Source organism: Colius striatus, chromosome 1 (genome assembly GCF_028858725.1).
Source record: "Colius striatus isolate bColStr4 chromosome 1, bColStr4.1.hap1, whole genome shotgun sequence".
NCBI lineage: Eukaryota > Metazoa > Chordata > Aves > Coliiformes > Coliidae > Colius > Colius striatus.
The window spans coordinates 86,130,389-86,154,113 of NC_084759.1; positions in this window are offsets into that span (position 1 = coordinate 86,130,389).

Sequence of the window (23,725 nt, forward strand, 5' to 3'; positions counted from 1 at the left end):
GTAAATGGAAAAACTTTTAATGACTGACTACAAATTATATAACTTTGTATATTAATATGGAGTTCATAAACAAGTAGTATCAGATACCTTAGGCAATTCGAAATGCCTAAGCTTGATTCAAAAAGAAAGCAAACTTTTGATTTCTTGCAAATGGGGTTAGCATTGGCTTACTAGTATCTCTGCTTATTGTGAAGGTGTGGAATGAAAAGTATATTCCACTGAGCAAGGTGAGAGGATGTTTGGTGCCTTAAATCAATCGTTATTAATATATTTTGTTTTAAGCATCTTGGTACTGTAGTCCCACTGTGATAAGTTTAGCCACATGAAGTACAGCTATCAGCAGGAATCCTGGTATTGCTGTCTTCTCTCAGACTTTGTCTGTCAGCCGAATATCTTTTACAATAGTTGATCTAATAGTTTTAGACTTGAGCATTGTGTATAGATTGCTATCAAATTGTTACAACAAAGAAATAGATTACAGTACTTAGCTGTGATATTTGGCATAGAAAAAATGGGTTGTCAATTTTGTTAAACATCAGTCTGAAATAGTTACAATGCTCAGACCAGAGTCATTTTTAAATGCTTTTCTCCATGTTAGAATTCAGTAAGTCAAAGATATAACAAGAAGTACTTTGATCAGAGGTAAAGCGGATTGCAACACTGACACATCAGCACTTGCTTTTTTACTGGCAGTAGTTTTGTGCAAATAAGAGGATATGCATATGTTTTTATGCATCATGGTAGTTATATATACTACCAATGGTAGGATTATTAATATATCTTTTAAGGTTTGTAATGTTCTAAATCTTTAAACAGCTTCACACATCTGCTGCTTAATTAAAATCAACCACTTACCAAGATTTCATTGTTTTGTTCCCCAGCATTAACGATTTCTTCAGACATTTACCTTGTCTAAAGCCAAGGCTGGACAATGCTATACTCATCTTCAGTACTGTGCAGTTTTGGGTTTTTTTTTTATGTTGACTGGACACCTGACATCTGCAGCTTATCTGGATTCTTTTTATCCAGGTGGCATCAGTCCACCCGGTAATTAAATGCTTAATGCCTCTGGAAGCAAATTAATTCCTTATCTCCAGATAGGTCATTCATGTAGTAGAAAAGGTTTAAAAATATTACTTATTTAAATTCTTTCTTGTAGATACATACAATTAGATTCATGGTAATTAGGGACCTAAGTCTGCTTAAGCTAATTTTAGTTGCAAAACCCCAATTAACGTCAGTGGACAGAATGCCAAGTCCTGGTGGCTTTGCTAGTGTCTATGTATACACATAGAGGAATTGCTTCATCCATCATTGACACTTAGCTGTCACTGCCTGTCTAGAAGAGACATCATCACCAGTAAAATGTCATTTTATTATTTGCTTTTCAGGACAATCCCCAGACTTCTTGCTGGATTTGTGTTTGCTGTTTTATTTTCAGTGTTATAATGTCCTTAAACACACATCTTCCAATTTGGGGTATGCTGCTTTCTCAGTAAAAAATGCAATAAAATTAATCTTTTCTGGAAAAAGAATGCTATTTCCTTGCAGTGGATAAAAATAAATACAAATAAAGTAACCATGTCTGATTATATGAAGCCTAACACTGGCAGAGAAGGACTCTTTTCTATTCCCTGTAGAATGTGCGTAAATGAAGTCAAAACGATATGCTCTGAGCTTTGTCTACATATTGGGGTTCTCCTTAAAGCATGGGAGAAACAATTCTCCACTATTCCTCCGAGCAGCTTTACAATTACAGACTTAGTCTGCAAGAGGAAAAACAGATTTAGAGAATGCCCCTAGGTGAGGTTTAACAAGGCCAAGTGCCAAGTCCTGCACTTGGGCCAAAACAACACCACAACACCCCACAACAATGCTACAGGCTTGAGGCAGAAAAGGACCTGAGGGTGTTAATCAACAGTCATCTGAACATGAGACAGAAGTATGCCCAGGTGGCCAAGAAGGCCAATGGCATCCTGGCTTGTGTCAGAAATAGTGTGACCAGCAGGGCCAAGGAAGTGATTGTCCCCTTGTTCTTTGAGCTGGTGTGGCCGCACCTTGAATACTGTGTTCAGTTTTGGGCCCCTCACTACAAGAAGGACATTGATGTTATGGAGCATGTCCAGAGAAGGACAATTAAGCTGATGAAGAGTCTGGAAAACAGGCCTTATGAGGAGTGGCTGAGGGAGCCGGGACTGTTTAGCCTAAAGGAAGCTGAGAGGAGATATGATCACTCTTTACAGCTTCCTGGTAGTGAGGTGTAGGTCAGTCTCTTCTCCGCAGTAATGAATTATAGGACACAAGGAAATGGGTTCAAGTTTACTAGGGAAGGTTTAGATTGGACATTAGGAGGAACATTTTTTACCAAGAGGGTTGTTAAGCATTGGAGCGAGCTGCCCAGGGAGGTGGTCAAGTCACCATCCCTACAGATATTAAAAAGACTTATAGATGAGGTGCTGAGATCTATTGTTAAGTTTAGTGATGGGCTTGGAAGTTAGGTTAGTGGTTAGACTTGATGATCTTGAAGGTCTTTTCCAATCATAATGATTCAATGATGTTATGTGTGAAGGAGGCATACATCCACTCTTCCCTGCCCCTGCCAGAGATAGCTTTTTGATGGAGGGACAATTCAGAGCATCTTCCAACAGCAGGATGAGGAGATGTGCCTCTCACATATAATCCACAGTGTTGTCCTCTTAGGCAAGCAGACACACCAGCTGCAGAGAAGTGGCTCTTAGGAAAGCATCCAGCAGCACATGGGTTGCAGGGTCAAACCTCTCACAGCAGCAGTCAAGACATTCAGTCCTTAGAAAGGAAGATCTCTTTTAAAAATAGAATTGTGACCAAAATGCAGAGATGTTTCTCTATAATCACTTGTCTGTTATCTCAGTTTTCATGTTGCAACTTTTCTTGGGTTTTTTTTGTTTTGGTTTTTTTTTGAGTTTGAACCTTGCTGTGTAATAATTACCCTTCATCTGAAAATTAGAAAGGAGCTTTTAAGCTCTCAACCTCAGCTCCACAGGTATTATTACTTACTATTCAGATGTATATTTTCAATTCTTTTTTCTTTTAAATTTTCCTTCTCTGTAACCAAAGGAAGCACTCATGACTTCATTTTCTTCTCCACTAAATGAAGAGTAACACATTTAACACACTGCATGTGAGGTTATGCAGAGTCATTCCCATGACTTTGGACAACAGATGGTCTCTACGAAAATGTTATGACTTATCGGCACATTTTAGTCCCAACTATAATGAGTTTAAATAAAATAGTGTGATATAAGCCTGGGACTCTAAAGGAGAGACAGCAGAGTATAAACAACCACACTGACTGTTGACATCAGGCAATTCTCATAATCAGTCACTGAGATGGGAATTTGCAACGTTCTTCAACAGAAAACCTTCATTTCCAGTCTATCATTTAAAGGATTTCTTGCAAAAGTTTGAACTCACATCACAGTGAAAACTAGTCATATAAGATACTTTTTATTTCCTGATTTGATGTATATTGTGATTTGCTATTTACAACACATATTTCAAAGGCATGGTTCAAGATTTGAATTAAAGGTTGGTTAGATATTTTCTAATTCCTACTTTTGTGAAATGTAGTCATTACAGGTAGCAGTCAAATGGATTTGAGGGCTTATTGTGTTTTTGTGCTAATAGATGTAATTCAGAAATATAGTCTTTGGTACAAATACATAATTGAGATTTCTAGTATTTTATCTGCCAGAGTATTTTGAAAGCATCCTCTCAGGTTTAACAAAAACTAAATGTATCTCTCACTTCAGCAGCAAATACATTATTCATAAAAGGTTGGGTTGGTTCCTATGTCTATTTTTTTTTTATTTGACTGCTTAGGAGATCTTTTTTAAAAGCCTTTTTTAAAAAATCAAGTACCTATCTAAGGCCCTTTTTTTAAAGTCTCATTTGAACTACAGCCATGGCAAAGATGATTATCATGTATTATGAAGCACTAGGTTTACATTACTTAGTTGTCTTTGAAACTATTTACCAGTTGCTTACATCTGAATGGAAAGCTAAAAGAATAACTGCTTACTTTCTTTTTTAGAAAAGAAATATTTCTTAGCAGACAAGCAATTAGATAATGGAAAAGTGCTTTGTACTGATAAACCTGAGTCACCACTACTAATGGTGTTCAAAAATAAGTTAGATACATTTCTTGTTGGCTTACTGTACAGGATCGTCATGCTCCACACAGGAGGTTGTACCACATGACCTGAGAGATTTTGTGCAGATGAATAATCAAAGGTTTTACAAGAATCAGAAATCATTATAGATAAGTGAGTTTTCTTTATTATTTTTCAACTGGAATATAGTGATGTACCACAAATACTATTTAAGGTAATCTCAGCATCTCTCGTTTGGCTAAGTAAAAACCTTACTAGTCTTTCTATATGAATTCACTGCTTTCACCTGTAAATAAAACATAAATTAAAGGGTCACAAACTGTGGTATATATATTCCATTAGTAGGACAGAGACAAATCAGAAATGGAAAATGGCCTGACATAAAAAGCTTCACCATACTGAATGCTGCCTGCTACAATCTATGTTTCTAATGGTGAGAGTTTGCAAAAAAGGTTTGCAAAGAGATGACACTTTAATATACTGGAGATTCCTACTGTTAACATCCACTGTAAAAAGTGCTATATTTGCTTATATCCTATACATTGTCCTATATCCTATATGGCAAGTGTATATATTTAAGGGAAAAATTGAGTGTTGGGGACTCAGTAAATTTTCTCTTTTTTTAACTTAGATTCTACATTAATGACTTGAAGACTTTCTGTTAGAAAAAATACAAAAATGACATTGAATGATAGCATTTCATTCTGATGATTTTGTCATGGGGTTTTGTGTTACAGTGATGTAAGAGTTACTGTCCTAAAATCTTACATATCTGCTTTTTTTTTCCTTAGGCTTTTGTATCTGTAAATTTTACAGGCTGGTACCATACTTAGTGAAAAGAGTTGTATGTACTAGCCTCATTAGGATGATTTGGGCATGCCTTTTTCTGTTGTAGCTAGCAGCAGGACAAGGGGTAATGGGATGAAGCTGGAACACAAAAAGTTCCATTTAAACATAAGAAAAAACTGTTTCACTGTGAGAGTGACAGAGCAGTGGCACAGGCTGCCCAGGGAGGATGTGGAGTCTCCTTCCTTGGAGGTCTTCAAGACCTGCCTGGATGTATTCCTGTGCCACCTGATCTAGGTGAACCTGCTTCTGAAGGGAAGTTGGACTAAAGGTCCCTTCCAACCCGTACTATTCTGTGATTCTGTGATTAGTTATTCTTTGCAGCCACTTGGTAAGCAAGAATTCAGACTTGAATTTCCATGTAAACATGTATCTTCAGATCAAGAGAATCCTTTTTAAATACTTACCTCTGGGACTGTGTGTTTACATAAGAGAAAGCTTGGCTACATTTGCAAAAGTATGAACTTTTTTATTTCCAGTATTTTATAAAGTAGCAATTTCTTGACTTTACCTGACAATGTTTTCTTATGTTCGTTTGTTGTGTATGGTAAGTTAAAACTCCATTTCCTCTTGTAGTAGATGGAACATGGGTGCACAGAAAAATAAGAGATATAGAGAGAAAAGTTTTCACTGGAAACAAGACTATATATTTAACTACTCAAGAAAAAAAATTAGAAGCTTTGATCAGTTTTAATTTTTAAATACAAGATTGTCTTTGCATTTTTATCTGCCTTTCTGACTTGTGGGAGAGTAGGAGATACACGAGAGTACATTCTCCTACACACAACTGTGGGCTGAGTTGTGCCATGCCAAGGAGACTTGCCCCATTTGAAGACATGGAAAATTCACTGGAACTTTGAAAGGCTTTCATTGCTGCTGCTTCACTATGTAAAAAAATTTTTGGTCTAAAATGTTATATCCACTGTTGGAACTGAGTAGTCGAGCTGGTACTGAAAGGAAACTCAAAGCAAAGTAAGACTGAATTTACCCAACAGGTAATCAGTTCTGGGGAAATCAGGAAATAATTTAATGTCAGCCACCAAAAGAGACTGGGAATCTTCTCACACTGGCTGCTAGCCCTGGGCAACAACTACCCATCAAACTTGTCTCTATCCCAGGTCCTACATACGCTACAAAGGCTTCACAGTCTGCCTCTCCTTTTGCAGCACTATCAGTACTACTTACTGAGGGAACACTGCTGTCTCAAACCATGATGCGGGCATAGAAGCCCCTTCCCTGTTTTCTAGATCAGCATCAGGTTAAGAAGTTACTCAAAGTAATTAAATCCCTCATCTGATAGATATTCTGTCCTTCCTGTGCACATACCTGCCATTTGCTTGCCCTTGGTTTGTACAGCATAGAAAACTGCACTGAGCAGCAGAATCAATGATGTTCAGTTGCTCATTAAACTTGGGGATTTTTAATGCACATATAACATTTTTATAGGCAAATGTATTATTTACATGGCTTTAAGAGTGAGCTATATTATTTGATCTAAACTATACACAATGCCTTGTAATACCTAGAATTGCAGACACTTAACAGCTCTATGGAATCTGCACTTAAACACGGTTGCTTCTGCTTTCCCTTCAATCTGAGGAATATTTTTTGATAGAAAATGCATATGATTTCTTCAGTAGGAGTGTCAGATCACCTAATGTCAGCCCTAAAAATCAGAGCCACAAAGTATAAAGCACAAAAACTTAAAACACAGTAGCTCAAAAAGCAAGCATTCAAAATAAACACTCCCCCCCTAAAAAAAAAACCCCACCATTCTGAATGCAATTCCAGAGTTAAAATGTAGTAAACTAGCTGTACTTTTAAGGATGAATATGAATGACTTTTTGCCAAATGTATCTAACATATTTCTTTTTTTTCACAGATTATACTGGGGTGAAATGAGAAGATCAAACAAAAACATTACTAACACACATATATGGAAGATTATCTGAATCCATATCTTTAGCTCCATATTTAGAATATAATTGACATTTTCAGATTTTCTTCACATGCATATATACAAACACACACATGCATGGGTGCACGTGCATATGCACACAATTAGTACCGATAAGTATTTAAGAATTTCTAAATTTGGATACAGAATTGCCATATAACAACACTTTGCAAGTTGTGTTTATAGAATTACATCTACAATGTAACCTGCAGCAGGACTGCTAATCAAGTAGGAAAAGAAACTATCTAATATTTGGTGATGAAAATTGCTCTAGAGTGACTGATTGTGCTAACCAATCTTCACCTAGTAAATCACCACTAAAAGATAGTCGATAATTACAGGATCTTTCCCTGTAACTGAGTAAGAAGAGGGATAAAAATAAACTCTCAGAGCAAAACTCTCCTCTTCAGTAAACACAGCAGTTTGCTTTGCTTCCAACACATTGGAAAGAAATTTGGATAAAGTGTCCAAGTTGTCTTAGCATTCAAAAATATAATTCTTGTGCTGATTGAGCTAACGGTGCTAAAATTGCCCATTAAAATAAATGTATTCAAGGATGCTCACAAGCTATCTACAAACAGGTTGCAGACTTAATAATTTCTTCAAGATTAACAAAACTTTCACAGCTTTTATAAAAAACTGGCCACATGTGGCTTTTTACAGTTTAAAAGAAAGGACTTCCTTTTCTTTCTCCACAGTTCACAAAATTCCCTGATAAAAGCAGTGGTCAGATGCCCGTTCCAGTAGGAAACAAGAGTTTTCATAAAGTATTATTATACAGATTATGATAAATAAATTTATATCGATGTCATTTTTGCTCAGTAAAGCAAATCCATAGTCTTCAGACACCATTGTCCTAAGAAAAAGAATAGCTGTATTGTTATTAAAAGTATTAGACACCAATACAGTGTAAATACCTATACAGACCAGATTAGAACCTCTTAGATAAGAGACAGAAGCACTGGGAGCTGTAACAGAGCAATAGTCTGACGGAGTTATGCCCGTGCTCTTTGTGAATGGTTTTTGTGAGCGTTACTCACAGCTCTGGGATCCTGTTACACCTTGTCTTTCACTTGGTATGGATAAATGACTCAGGCAGCTGGGAAGGCCTGGCAGAACCCCGTCCCAGTCCATGTCCCAGAGTCAGAAGTCCCAAACTGAGTCATGGCACTTGCTGTATCAGGGATGAAAGTGGAAGCAATTTCATACACAGCAGGTCAATGGCCTAGGCCGCTGTTGTGTTTTGGTTACTCTACAAGCTTCTTTTAGGCTTTTAATATCAACATAAATTCACTTTCAACACCTTCAGCAAGTTAGGGTTCAACTAGGCAAGGCTTTGGCCCTAATCTGTAAAAGTAGTTGCAATTTTGTGGGAAAAGGTAAGCTAAAGAGCCTAAATCAAACTATGCAAGAGCAGGAAATACATAAGTTCAGCTGAAACATTTAGTTGAGAAATGAACTTCCAGACTAATGATGGCATTCGGGGTGCACTGCAGGAGCCTTCTGAGAGAAGCTTTTTCACCATCATTAAATTAATGGGGGATGGAGAAGAGTGAAAATACCATGTTTACCCAAAACAAAACCTTCTAAACTATGGAACAGGCCCCCAGTAAGGAACTTATCATGCATATCCAATTAACCAGAGGATACTTAGATATTGCAGTGATGAGTGCCACAAAAACTCTAGGAAATAAAAAGCTCAGAAAAACCTGCAGACTGTATATGCCCAACTTTATGCAAAGTATAACTAGTAGATATTGGTATAGCTGTGGCTTTATTATACAGTCATTCATTACAATGAAGTGACAAAACTTCCAAAACTTATTTTTCTTAAACCAACTTCAAAGATTGCTATCACCCATAACATTAAAATACAGATAACTTTTTTTTTCCCTCTGGATGAATAGTTCACAGTGCACCTTTGTATTGCTTCATTAGCCCACTTATCTATCATTCCTGAAGATGACAGGAAGGTCATATATCTTATTCCCAGCTCCAGAACAAATGCTTCTCTGGCATCTTTGGACCTTTTCTGTCTCCTCTTGTGATTTTGAGCTCCTGAATTCCACTTTGAAGATACTACATTGCTATGTGAGTGGAAATTTCAAGTAGTCATGAGAGATATTTTCCACAAATGAACTATCTGTGGTAAAAATCTTGAATATGGTCCTCTTCAGCCATTTGAACATTATGAAGTATATTGAACATTAAAAGTCTATAGCACATGTCTGATTCTTTTAGATGAAAGTCCTATTTTAATAAGTGGGTGTAAAAAAATGTGCCAGCTTATTTCTAAGAAAACTATTCTTTTTGTGAAGATGAGAAATGTAAGGCATAGTCATTCTTTTCGTCCCTCTCCCCCCCACCCCGCCCCCTCTACTGGAGTTTAAAGCGTTTACTTTCCCTTCAAAAAGCAGCAGAATTGTTCAACTTGGGATGTGAGCAGTGATGCCTACTTTCCCTCTGTCCTTGTGGAACAAGACAAACATCATGTTTAAGAGCAATATCAGTGTTGACGAGACTTTTTCTTTTTATACTGCATTCTCAGCTGTCATCAGATACAAGATCCTGGTTCCTGCTTTTGGATGACAGCACTGACACTTTCTTGGAGGCACCTGCTCTTGAGTTTTTGTTGCTGCTCACTGTCCTTTGTCAAAGCTGCTGTTGAAAACTGTATCTATAGAAAATATGTTTTGCCAGCAATTTATAGTTAGTTTAATGCTCAGATTTGATTTCCTTAATAGTTCCTTTTCCCCCTTCTTCATCTAGCCTTTGACAATGCCTTAAAGGTCTGATTTTATCCTGCAAAGCCAAAACAATTTACATTTTGAGAGATTAAAACCCTAATTCTCTGAAGCCACTTCTCTCAGTGTATAAAATAAGAAGTGGTATATTTCCACCTGTGACAATCAATTACATACCTTTGTCAATTATCAAGTTGATTCTGTTGATATTGGCAACTAAGTCAAAAAGAACATTAAGCGAGGCATCATTGGATGCATTAAAATTAAAATTGTTAATGTGCAACAGATGGGCAATGTTGACTTGTTATTATTTTGTCAGCAGAAAAGAACATGAAAAGAGTTTTAAGAGTCTGCTTGACACAAAACAGAGATGAAAAAAACCACATAGCTAAGCCCAGGCCTTCCAAACGTATGTGTAACTTTACATATTTGTCCACATGCTTCAATTTATTTACATGGTCGGATTTTAACTCCAAGTCTCCAATGTTTTGTTGTATCATGTGTCATGTCTTTATATGATTGTATAAAATGTAATCTCAAGTAGATTTTTTCCTCTCTACATGCATGTCCCTTAGGATCATTGGGTAACTTTCTTTGCAGACAATAAAACAATTGCTGCAGAGCAGCTTAAAACCTACATGTCCTTAATGAAATCAAGACAAAAACCTATCTCTTATGACTGCTGAGAGTAGCTATTATTCAGGTGCTAAATCCAATCTTCTAGTTTTTATCTTATGCATCAGAGTTCATGAAAGAAACCTGGACTGCAACTGAGTTCCTTTGGTCTTTGTCAGGGAATTTACTTCAACCTTGGTCTTCCTTGCTCTCAGATTGCATTCTGTTTTCTGAACATAATAATTACCAGTACATAATTCCCAGTAAAAATTACCATTTTGCTTTTGAAATATTTCCTATTTTCTTGGTATATTGACAGATGAAAAGAATTTAAATACTGCAAATGTGGCAATTAATAAATATTCCATTTCTATTTAAAATCTTACTTAAGTTCTTCATTTTATAATGTCTGTATTTAAGTATATGGAATAAAAATTACTTTGAAAATTTAAAAGCTAAGTAAAATCTGAAATCTCTTCACCTTTTCTGTTCAAATTAAGAGTCCAAAGTCAGACTCCCATCTTCCTGTTTAAAAGAAGAAGCAAGAGGCTTTCAAAATCAGTGGTTTACTAGAATTTTCTGTCAAAAGTAACCAAGGCTTTCGTCCAAAGAGCTGCATCCCTTACAAAGACCTCACGTTCCTGCAGAGCTAGAAGCTTTTGCACAATACCTTCTAAATGTGACCGTTCCTAGACTTGACGGCTGAAAAGGCACCCCATATCAGGTTTATGATATAGTGATATCTACTGAAGAAAGTCTTGAACTGCCTTATGACCTTCTGGTCCCCATCTCCATGCAGCAGCAGAGCTTCTCCAGATGCACTGTTTGCAAAGTGATGGTGGTGTGCTGAGAACATACAAGTTCCGACACTGTAGCCAGGGAGCAGGTGGTGTGTTCCTAATAGCAGCACCATGTGCCAGCTCCAGTGACCATACCATAAATTCACAGCTTTAGATGGATTTGCATGGCATGGACTTTCACCCAGGGATTCCTGGAGCTGCTTCTCAACTATCCTGAAATTTACTTCCAACTGTTTTTCCGCTTAATGGATACATCTTTTAATCTTCTTTAATCTGGCTGGGTTGTGCAATGCTTCCCTCCAGTTTTAGGGTAGAGGCTTTCTGTAGTGCAGTCATTGCAAGAAGCTAGTCCAGTGAAGAAGCAACTGCTGCACCAATGAAACCTTCAGGTAAGCATCAGGAGATGGGAGACCTTTGATTTAAATGTGAGCACAGTTCTGGAGAGTTTCCCCAGCTCATGCTTTCAGTACAGAACAGGTAATGAAAACAATGCTGTTATGACTTCAAGGTATTTTCTAAGAGAATGAGATATAGTCACGAAATTATTTGCTTCTAATGAAAATGCCAGAGGAGTGAATGTGCTGTACTGTAACTGATACCTCTCCTGGTATGGCTCAGTAGTGTTCTCCAAACACAGGCTTTTGATGAAATGCAGCAGATGCCGATGGGCCTACTAGGTTGTGTAGCTCAGGTACGGATGGGAGCCAGCCAGGCCCACCCAGGCACACACACTGATTGATACCAGTGGGTGATATTTTTCTTCTGGCCAAGAGAAATTTTCCAAGCTCATACCAGCTTGAATAGTAGAAAAGCGCATTTAATGTGAGATATACCCTCTTGTATAACAAAACCATGGATCAAAGTGAGGCTGTTCAGGACACAAAGCTGAGCTATCCCAAATCAAGATAAGAAAGCTAAGGCTGCCGAAACAGGGAAGTAAAACATGTGCGTGTGGTTTGGACTGAATGTGTAGGTCATCTAAAACACACTTTCTTCCATGCCTTTTATTGGCAACTGGTTAGGAGAACATCAGACCTGTTTCAAATTCCCATTTGACTGGAAGAAGCTTAACTTTCCTACTTTTGCATATTGCCATGAGTCAATCGTGAGGGGTCAGAGTGTGGAGTTACTAGCCAGGTGTCCCTCGGACTCAGAAAAAAAGATAACTTTGCAATCTAACAATATTGATGTCCCCTACTTTGGAATGCAGCACCAACAGCGGATGCAATGCTCAGCTGATGTGTGAGGCTGTAAAGTGAATGAGGCTATGGCAGAGTTACCAGCTGCCATTTACTAATGAACAGAATGATTTACAGAGGAGCTCTGATGACTGCTCTGCAAACTTTGCCACTCACTGCCACTGTATGTAGCTCAGAGCATTCCAGCCTCAGAAGCAGGTGAAATGAAAAAGAAAAAACTGGATGGGCTTAAAGAGGAGAGTCCTTTGGTTCCCTATGTTTTTTACTGCATAAGAGAACAACAATGTGGGCAGGACCTGTTTGAAACCTGAGTGAGTGGTAGAAAGAGGAGAGCATGGTTAGAGGCTTTGCACTGGCTCTGGCCAGCTGCCTGTGGGGAGCTCAGCCTTTATGTCAGGAAGAGACCTGCTTCCAAGAAGTGGACTTGCAAACTTTTCTTCTGTGAGGCTGGGCAGAGGCAGACATCAAAGGACAACACAGTCACAATTCAGTCTCCACTTTTTCCCTACAAGCAACCATTTCTTGAGGGCATAATATTGTTACCATTCAGCCCACAGGGCAGTTCAAAAAGGAGATGGTGCCCAGAGGGATAGCTGTACAAATGCCATGCCTCCACAACTAAACTAAATGAAAAGAATAAGGGTTTAAAAAATAATGAAATATTTTCAACAATGAACACTAAAAGTCTAGTTAAAAAATGCAATATGCAGCTTTTTTTTTGGTAACAAGTAAGTCTGAAACTAAGTACTCAGATATTCAATTCTAAAATTCTTATGGAGAATATACAAACAGACCTCAGCAAAAGGCAAAATCCATGAAAGTCATATGTATGAAGTTCTGTTGAAAAAAATGAGTGTAGAATATGTACTTGCTCTTTGCAGTAGCAGGGCTAAATTGCAAACTAATTTTACTCTCTTTTAAAAATTATTTTTAGGACAGTTTATAAGATAGTTTTTATTTTTATGAAGAAAATTATAGATCTTAAAAATATATTCAATATGGAAAGTATTCTATCCTGGCAAAAAAATCTAATGTGATGTTGACCTAACCAGAACTTGCATTTATAGATTTAGACGTTTCAATATGGCTCTTGCTTAGACCATTCTACTCTCCAAATCTGTAACTCTTGTTGTGCTCTCTCCCATATTTCTCATTGTGCTTTTATTCTGAAGTCTTAAAGAAATAAAAATATCCATCCACCAATAATTTAACGTGCTTCTATGTAAATATATTTATCTTCTAATCAAAATACGGAGAAAAACACTGCATTCTTACAGCTTCCAGAAATAGAATTTAGAGAAGAAATATATGATGTGTTAATATGGGAGAACAAGAAGTTAATGTTTCTTTGCAATGAATGTCTGATTTGCTGGTCTTCACTGTTATCTATCCTTCGGAGGTCAGTGAAACACTAAATAGTGATGCAAGCCTTTTTTCTTTTAAACCTTTAATGCTTAGGCAGCTTAATATCTTCTTTATATTTTTAATTCTAAAGCTTACAGAAATGACATTAATAGTAATAAGTACAGAAAGTAATTAATAACTCCAGTAAGTTCAACCAAACACTGCTTTTGAGATGTCTTAATAAAGTATTCTACGGCTGATATGAAGTTATGTAGAGCTTATATTTCCCCTACCTCAAAGATGTTTTTTGAATGCAAGACATCTCTTCTAAATCCACTGAATTATCACTGAAAAGTTAACAAAAATAGTACCAAAAATAGAAGACTACTATTTAGAGGTGGAAACAGGAGCTAGTTTCTTGGGAAGAGTATAGGAACATTGCCAAGGCATGCAGGGGTGCAATTAGGAAGGCTAGAGCCCTTCGAGAATTAAACTTAGCCAGGGATGTTAAGGACAGCAATAACGCATTTTTCAAGTACATCAGTAGCAGAAAGATGGCGAGGGGAAATGTGGGCCCGCTGCTAAATGCTGAGGGTGCCCTGGTGTCTGGATGCAGAGAAGGCCGAAGAACTGAATGCCTTCATTGCTTCAGTCTTTACAGCCAAGGTCGGCACTCGGGAAGCCCAGTCCATCAAGGATAACAGGATGGCCAGGACAGCAGAGGACTTGCCCTGTGTGGAAGAGGAAGAGGTTAAAGACTTGTTGGCCAAGTTTAAGGCTCATAAGTCAATGGGTCCTGATGGGATGCATCCTAGAGTGCTGAAGGAGCTGGCCGATGTGATTGTTAAGCCTCTATCATTTTTGAACAATCATGGAGGACAGGCAAAGGGCCTGAGGACTGGAGAAAGGCCAGTGTCACTCCAGTCTTCAAAAAGGGCAAGACGACCCAGGAAACTACAGGTCGGTCAGCCTCACCTCCATCCCTGGAAAAGTGATGGAACAATTCATCCTGAATGTTATCACTGAACATATGAAGGGTAACATGATTATCAGGGGGAGTCAACGTGGCTTCACCAAGGGGAAATCCTGTTTGACCAACCTGATGGCCTTCGATGAGTGCATAACTGGCTGGCTAGATGAGGGGAGAGCAGTGGATGTCATCTACCTTGGCTTCAGCAAGGCTTTTGACACTGTCTCCCATAACATCCTCATCAGAAAGCTCAGCCAGTGTGGCTTGGATGAGTGGACAGTGAGGTGGATCGAGAGCTGGCTGAATGACAGAGCCCAGAGGGTGGTGATCAATGGCACAGAAATGAGTTGGAGGCCTGTGGCCAGTGGAATTCCACAGAGATCAGTTCTGAGGCCAGTCTTTTTCAACGTTTTCATCAACGTCCTGGATGAGGGGACAGAGTGTACCCTCAGAAAGTTCCCTGATGACACCAAACTGGGAGAACTAGCTAATTCCCCAGAAGACTGTGCTGCCATTCAGCGGGATCTCAATCGACTTGAGAATTGGTCAGAGAGGAACCTCCTGAGGTTCAACAAGGACAAGTGCAGAGTCCTGCATCTGGAAAGGAACAACCTACTGCACCAGTACAGGCTGGGGATTGACCTGCTAGGGAGCAGCTCTGCAGAGAGAGACCTGGGAGTCCTGGTTGATAATAAATTGAACATGAGCCAGCAATGTGCCCTCGTGGGCAAGAAGGCCAATGGTATCCTGGGATGCATCAAGAAGAGTGTGTCCAGCAGGTCAAGGGAGGTTCTTCTCCCCCTCTACTCTGCCCTGGTGAGGCCTCATCTGGAGTCCTGTGTCCAGTTCTGGGCTCCTTGGCTCAAGAGGGACAGTGAACTTCTGGAGAGAGTCCAGCTCAGGGACACCAAGATGATCAGGGGACTGGAACATCTTTCATATGAGGAAAGGCTGCAGGAACTGGGGCAGTTTAGTCTGGAGAAGAGGAGATTGAGAGGAGATCTTATTAACATTTGTAAATATCTAAAGGGTGGGTGTCAGGAGGTTGGGTCATCCCTTTTTTCTATTGTGTGTAGCAACAGGACAAGGAGTAATGGGATGAAACTGGAACACAAAATGTTCCACTTAAATATAAGAAAAAACTATTTCACTGTGAGGGTGATGGAGCAGTGGCACAGGCTGCCCAGAGGGGTTGTGGAGTCTCCTTCCTTGGACGTCTTCAAGACCCGCTTGGACATATTCCTCTGCAACCTGATCTAGGTGGAGCTGCTTCTGCAGGGGTTTTGAACTAGATGATCTCCAAATGTCCCTTCCAACCCCTACCATTCTATGATTCTATGATTCCATGAAAAGCTTGCAGAACTTTGTTTTTACAATTCTTTCAACGATATATCCTACAAGGGTGGTACATCTTGTGCATATCATACATACAAATAAAACCATACCAAAACCAAAAGCCCTAAAACATTATTTCCAACAAAAAACACACAATATATTTCAATTTGATAAATACTGAGAATTTTATGACTGCTGTCTCAATTTTCAGGCTTTTGCAAAAATAGGCTAGCTTTCTCTATGAATAATTTCTCCCTCAAACATATAGATTTTCACAGGTGCTGATTAAAAGCAAATGAGCTAGAGTTCTGAACCAAGCACCTCAGACTGAAGTACAGAGATCAAATTTTTGCAAATGATCTTAGTTGCTATTTTAGTATTTCATATCCACAGATCAGAGCATATTGCAGACTGGGAGTTTTCACAGTCAATACCTGTAATTAACTCTCTGTTGATTTATAGATATTTTAAACAAATAGGAATATGAGAATTTGCTATATTTTGTATAATGACAGGATATGTTTTTTTGAAACTAATAATATTGACATATATATATTAAAATGAAACAATCAACAAGGAGATAAACCAAGAAAAATATTCTGGAACAATTTGAACCTGTGGGGAAAGGGGTTAGGATGCAGTACAAGAGACGATACCATGACATAAATAGTTTTGTGGTTACAGCATTAAAAAATATTGACTTTCACTCTCTGTGACAAGGTGATTAATAATGTATTAGCTACAACCATCAATAACTAACATGACCATTTAACTAAACTTACATTCTACATGTGCTGAAAAACAATATGCTTATTAAAAAGAAGGAAAAAAAAAGATGAGAGAATGATAGGTGGAGCCAGTAAATAGTGCTGCAGGGCAGATATCAGTACATGAGAAGATGACAGCAGCAGCCTACAGTGAGATATACTTCAGTATGCTTTATGTAATAATTTGTGTACTTCGTAGCTTTAAATATTCATATCTCCTTTAACAGGGTAGGAGTAACTTTCTCAAGCCTCCTTAATATCAAAATTGAATACAGACCCAAATTACTCACATCTAACGTACATGATAAATTGGCCAGTATGTGGCTTGCTTTAGGGGAAAAAATCAAAATCAGGTTCTAATTTTCTGAGTTAAGATACATACAAATAATCCTTTGCAGTTTCTCTTTTAGGAGCCAATGCTCTCTTTTAAACAGCTTAATTCAGCCAAAGATCTTAAATCCATGTTTAATTTTCAGTGCATGTAGTTCCAATAGGGAGTAAACACATGCTTAAATAAGTTGATGAAATGCAGCTTGTATGTGATTCAGTTACAAAACTACTGGCCAGTTTAATGCCTTAAAATAAAGGAAAAGGATGGTTGATCATTCATGTCTTCCCCCCACTCCAAAAGCACCTGAAAATATGCAAGTAATGTGCAGCCTAATGCCACTCATTACTAATAACAAAACAAAAAAACAAAAACTAACACCTTCACCCCCCCTTTTAATCTCATTTGTCAGTGAACTATTAGAGGCAAAAGTTAATGTTCTATAAACTAGGTGTCGTCCCATAAAATGGCTAGCTTCATGCAAGTCATTGCTGTTATAAACCATATTCAACTGCTTAGAAAATCAATAACATATTAAAAACAAAACAAGCCAACTGTGGTATGTCTGGAACAACTCTCTTGGCAAATTGGATGTCTGCTGACACAATGACTGATTTTCCCAAAAGGTGGGAATTGCTCTACTTCCTTTAGAGTTGAAAGTCAACTGCTTGTGTTTTTTAAGTTTATGCTTTCCTGCTATCAAAACACCATTAGACGCACTTTAAGGCCATGTCTTTGCGTGTAGAAAAATCAGTTTAGAATCACTCAATGTAGGATAACTGCAGAAAATTACAATAGCAGAGACTGATATTTGGTATGTGAAGTGTTTTTTCCATGACAGAAATCTGTCCAAAGCTGATACAAATGGAGAAACATGTTGCCAGCAATTTAACGGTTAATCAGAGTCCCATGTACATATTTAATGCAACATTTAGAAAGAGTGCAGAGCTGGGTGATTTACTAATCATCCAGGGGGTTGGGGGATTTGCATTTCTTTCCTCATACCGTTTCAGTAATGCGCTATTCATTTTGCATCTAAGTTAGGTTAAAGCGTAGTCTAAAAGCTACTGCATCTCCTGCCTTCCTTGTTAAAAAATTTATGAGAACTATATTTTACCATCTATCAGCATGCTTTTTCATCTAGAGAGATGACGGGGAGCTCGGTACGTGGGAACTTGTCTCGGTTTCTTCCCTCTGTCTTTTTAACCTCTCAGAAAGCAGAGTCTAGGTGTTAGGGAACTTTGAAGCACGTGCAGCTGGCTTTCATGGACACAGCAGAATCTTGGCACTGCTAAAAAATATTAAGCCTTCAGTCAACAGGTAAAAGTGTTTTATTTTAGTGGTTTGTAAAATACGAATACTCCACTAACAGGACCGTGATAGAACGGTATATTTATCCTTACTGAGGCTGTTATTTATGACTGCTCTTTGTATGGGCTGTCTCAGAGCTGTTGGTTATGGAAATGCAGACTTGAAAAGTATATTGTAATGATGGTTTTGGTGTGACAATATTAGCCATGTTTTGTCAGAATACATCAAATCCCTCATCTTTAAAAGAAAATAACACAATTCCTTTCCTGTCACTAGATGAGTAACCAGAAGGTACTCATGACTAGATGAAATTAGAAATACTTCTCTTGCAATTAACCTTTTAAATTAATGAACTCATAGATATATAACTATCTTTAAATCATGACTAGATAACTAGTTAACTAGTTAAAAGAAACACATTTCATGCCTACATGTTATGATAAGCTGATCTGTGGCAAATCTCTGTATTTCTGCATGTGGTAAATATGCCTATATACGTAAGAGAAGGGCTTTCAGCATGATATAGCTTATCTATGTTTCCTGTGCAAGTTTTGATTTCTGCCTTTGATAGAAGATAACAGTAAAATTGGTCTGATTCCACTGGAATTGCAACCTTCTCCTGAACACAGCAGTCTCAGGCACATTCACTATTATTTGAGCAGATTCACACAGGAGCTTGTGACTGCAGTTGATCAAAGAGGCAGGCATCTAAACAAAATATGTTGTGAGTTTCTGAATGCTCTAGACTGAAATACCTCGCTTCAAATCAGGGATGTTCTCAGTTTGTACATCACTGTAACTAGAAAAGACATGGATACCACACAGAGAGGGAGAGAGGAGAATCAAAGAGGAAATCTGCCTGGGTCTCAAAGACACTGAATTCAAATCTGAGTGAGACAACGTCAGGAACAACAAGTGTTTGGCAGGCTAGGAGTGACAGTTGCCACCCAGTATGGCTTCATGGCACTGCACCTACTGGTCTGATGTCCTGTGACAAAGAAGCGGTCAGTTTACATCATGGCATATAAATCTGTCACGCAACCTGCTTGTTTCTCATCCTGTGTAAGCACAGGAGTTGCTTGCAAGTAGTATAGAAACATTTAGATTTATTGCAAATAGCTGTTACAGGAGAAATAAGGGTACTACAACCAGCACTTAAGCAGATGGCTCAGACAAAGCAGAATGAATAGAAGTGGGAGGGACAACCCTACAGAAAGCTTTCTGATGCTATTGTGCACAAAGAAGGAACAACTGCACACTGACTATGGTAGCAGCTGAGCCTCACACCAGCCCCTATCCCTCCACATCCTGTGTCTTCCTCGGGGTCTGCTGTGCTTCAGAACCTGTTGGAGGAGCTCCAGGTGGAGACACTTGAACCAGTGACGCACCCAATGAACTTTTCTTGAGTGAGGCCTCCTACACTTACGCCTGTAGATCCCACATGGAATTTGCTCATCCCTCTGAGCTGGAGCCACAGAGCTAGACTCACCCCAAGCAGGATTAGACATAGTGACTGCAATGCTGGAAATGGCTCTTTATGTGCCTATCTACCAGGAAAGAAATCTGGGAGGGGGTGGGAAGCTAATGCAGATATTCCTATTCCAGTCTCTGGAACCATTTTCAATGCAAATGTATTTAAGCAAATAAATTTCAAATGGGTTATATGTTCAACAGTTAGTGAAGCTAACTGCCTTCATTGCAGACAAATAAATCATTACAAGCAATTTAGCAGTTAAATTTTACCAGGAACTTTGAGTTTGTTTAGTTGTTTTTTTATCTTGTTTTGATAAGAATGTATGAGTTGACAGGGTTGATTTCATCTAGTTTCCATTTGGTAAAAAAATGTCAAAGCTGTCAAAGTATATTGATTTGTCATTTTCTGAACAGGAAAAAATTTGGATTATTTCAAATTAAAATTGTCTTTTAGTTTGAAGCTCATTTATGGTGAGAATTAAATCAATGCAGAGAAAATATGACTGAGATCCTTATACTTTAAATCAGGACACATCTACTATCTTGTTGTATGATACTGTTTCACCATCTCTGGCCCAGAGAGAAAAAACAATTGATAGCCACCATATACTCAGTCACAGGAAAAGATGGAAACAAAATCTAAAATTACTAATTTTATCAGGTCACCATTCAGTCTCTTGCATCCTCCTCACTTACAATACAAATGAGTCTACATCTTTGCTTATGTCTGTGCTAGATAAGCATAAATCAGATTCTAACATAAGGAAAAAATCTAATTTAGATGTTCATTGACTCCAGATTTCATAAATCGAATACCTCAATGAGTGTTTTTCCAAACCCAGACATCTGTACTGGCGTCAGAGTCCTGGAGTTTGCTCAAGTTTTTCTGCATGGTTGCTAATTCTTATGAGGTGCAAAAATATGTCTAAAGGCATAAAATCTGAATTTTAAGACTCTTAGTATGACTTATATAAAGTAAGTAAAATATGACTATGCCTTAATGTAATCTCCCTAAAAGAAAAGAAAAGCCCTATTCACTGATTCCTTTAATTGTCGCCTGGGTGCTTAGGCTTAGTAGGTTGGTGTTCAGTGCATGTGGACACAGAGATAACATTCTTTCAGCCCTCCAAACATGTTATGTCAGGTTGCATCATGTCATATCTGAAGTGACTTAATGGGATGTGACACCGTAGCCCAGTACTGCGCCTGGCCTTGAGATCCAAGAGGGAGTTGAAGGGACTCTTAGCCACATCCATGGCAATTTGAATCCCTGGCTCTGGGGACAATACTGGGCTCAAATGTCACATTGGTTTTAAGCAGGTTTCCCTATTCATGTTACGTTGTTCTGATGGAAATCAATAGCACTACCTCAGGCTGGTGGTGAATGTTTTCTCCTTATGAGCTTAGCCACATCATCCTCTGTGTTTCATTACTTTACATCTGTAACAAACCACACAGGGCACAGTATTTCACTACTCACTGAAGCAGCTCTGTTATAACTCAATGCAGACAACTAAAGGTTCAGTCCTGAAAGTAGTAGCCACCTTAGTTGCACAAAAAATGACATAATTACTGTTTTAGCAAATTGCATATGATGTTTGTAAGAATCATAGTTTGACTTTGAAGTAGTGTATTAATTGTGTTGCTACTGCAGTATAAACTCTTACTTTTTCCTATTACTTACCAGAGCATTTTACCAATCTCTACTGGAGAAGAGCTGAGTTGGAAGTCCATCTCAAGTGCGTCAAACAATTTTTCTTGTCAGATATCAATTACCTAAATGCAAATCTGGTAACTGTTTGGCAGATTGCTAGAAGCAAGGTTCGCTGTCCTCTTCTTCCTCATGTGTAACTGATTTGGGGTTTTTACTTTTCTTCACTTCCCTTTTCATTCCTGACCCTTCCACACTGGAGCCAGAAAGAGAGAGAGGTTGTATTCCTCCAAAAGCTATCCTTTCACTTGGATTACCAGAATTAGAGAAGCTTCATAAAGGCTCGGATGCTGACACATCACTACAGATTTAACAGCACCAATAAAAGACACTCTCTCACCAGTCACTGTTGTCACCTTCATCTCTGAGAGAAGTGGGGATTATAAAGCTGCCATCGGTTTGCCAAATTAGGAACGCATCGCTCTCCCAGTGAAGTGAGGCTAGCACATTTGTAGATGGTACATCTCCTACTGCCTGAATAGGGACGCTTATCCATGTGTGCCGATTATATAAATGTAAGTGGTATCTCTTCCAATCTATTTCCTCACACATGGCTGCCCAGAAACCTTTAAATTAAGGGTAATATCCAGTTTCATAGGTGAAGTACAGAAACTGATGATAACACAATCATCTCCAAAGAGGAAAGAAAAAAAACATCTATCCATGGATACTCTTTTTAAGTTACCACGGTGTAACTAATAGTAATAGCAATATTTAAATAATTAAATAAATATAAATATTATTCTTAAAATAAAGCTAATTAACTATTTTCTGTTTCTAGTGGATAATTCTCTGTGTAAGTGCTGTCTTTGTTTTTTTTGAAGACTCCATTCCCATGTGTCTGACAAACTGTTGAAGTTTGTGTTCAAAATTACTTACTGAAAGTACTTTCAGTGATTAGGGCAATTTATCTTATGGTAACTGTGCTCATGTAAACCCCAAATGAGCTGACTAATACAAGAGAGTGGTACTGCAGGACTGGCATCTAGTAAACCTGATTAATAATCGGTGTTGGCATTTTACACTCTATCTTATTAAAGATAGCAAATCCTAGCTTAGGAGATGGACACTCTGTGTCTCAAGATGCAGCAAAGGAGCAAGAGAAGCAAAAGTTTGGGAGAATTTGAAACTTTCAGTTTGCTACTAAACATCATTGCATTTATCTTACTAGCCATACTCAGATATTCATCTATTGGACTTTGGTCCTCCGTGGGACAGCAAGTGATTCCCTACCAGGTATCCAGGTGAGTCGAGTATAACTACTTCTAAATATATATAGGATAAATAATTTGCAGAAAACCTGGTCTTCATGCTCTGGTCTACATAGTATGAAAATTCTTTGTTGTGATTCTTTGCAGTCTCTCTTTGCAGAGTTTAAAGCTTTCGTTTAAGTGGAGGTTTCTGGGTAAAGGTCTTTAGAAGGAGGTAAGGTTTATATCAGTAAGCCAAGAGCCAGAAGTGACTGGACTCTAGTGCCTTTCTAGCCATCCTCAGTTCAGAACTGCATTTTGAAAAGAAATCATTGATTTATGTTGCTGCTGTGTTCCCATGTTCATCTTGAAGCCCTATATGTATTAGTTCAGCCAAGCACTCAAAACTGGTGGCCCCTGCTGAATGTTTCGGCTCCCGTGTCCTTACGGCTCAGGTTTCTCCACTTGTTACCCCAGGATAACACTTGGGCATCTGACTTAAATTTTCCAAGAATTATTTCACTAGAACTAGTAAAGCACTTTCAAGTTCAGATTGTGTCTACAGACCTCCTTTTTTGTTCCTTTACCCTGCCTTAAAATTCATTTTCCCAATGAAGTAAATCTCTTCATCAGGCCTTCTCACAGTTAAAAAAAATACACACAGACAGAAGGTGGGAAAGGCTCCCAAGGCCCATATGTTATACAGCATGTTTCTTGCATAAATATGTCATGGGTATTTTAGTAACCTGCTGCCTTCTGGCATGAGATGTATTCAGCTTCCCATTGTTTGCACAGACAGTCAAAGCAGGGGAGGGAGAGGATGAAAATCTACAGAGGGAAGTCTGATACTCTACCATCTTGTCAGGTTGTGTTCATTTTGGGGGGAAAACGAGTCATTCTCTAGTTTGCAGATATAATCAGTAGAACAAACCACAGTATTGTAGCAAGTCATACACTAGTATATCACTTGCTGCAAAGCTTAGA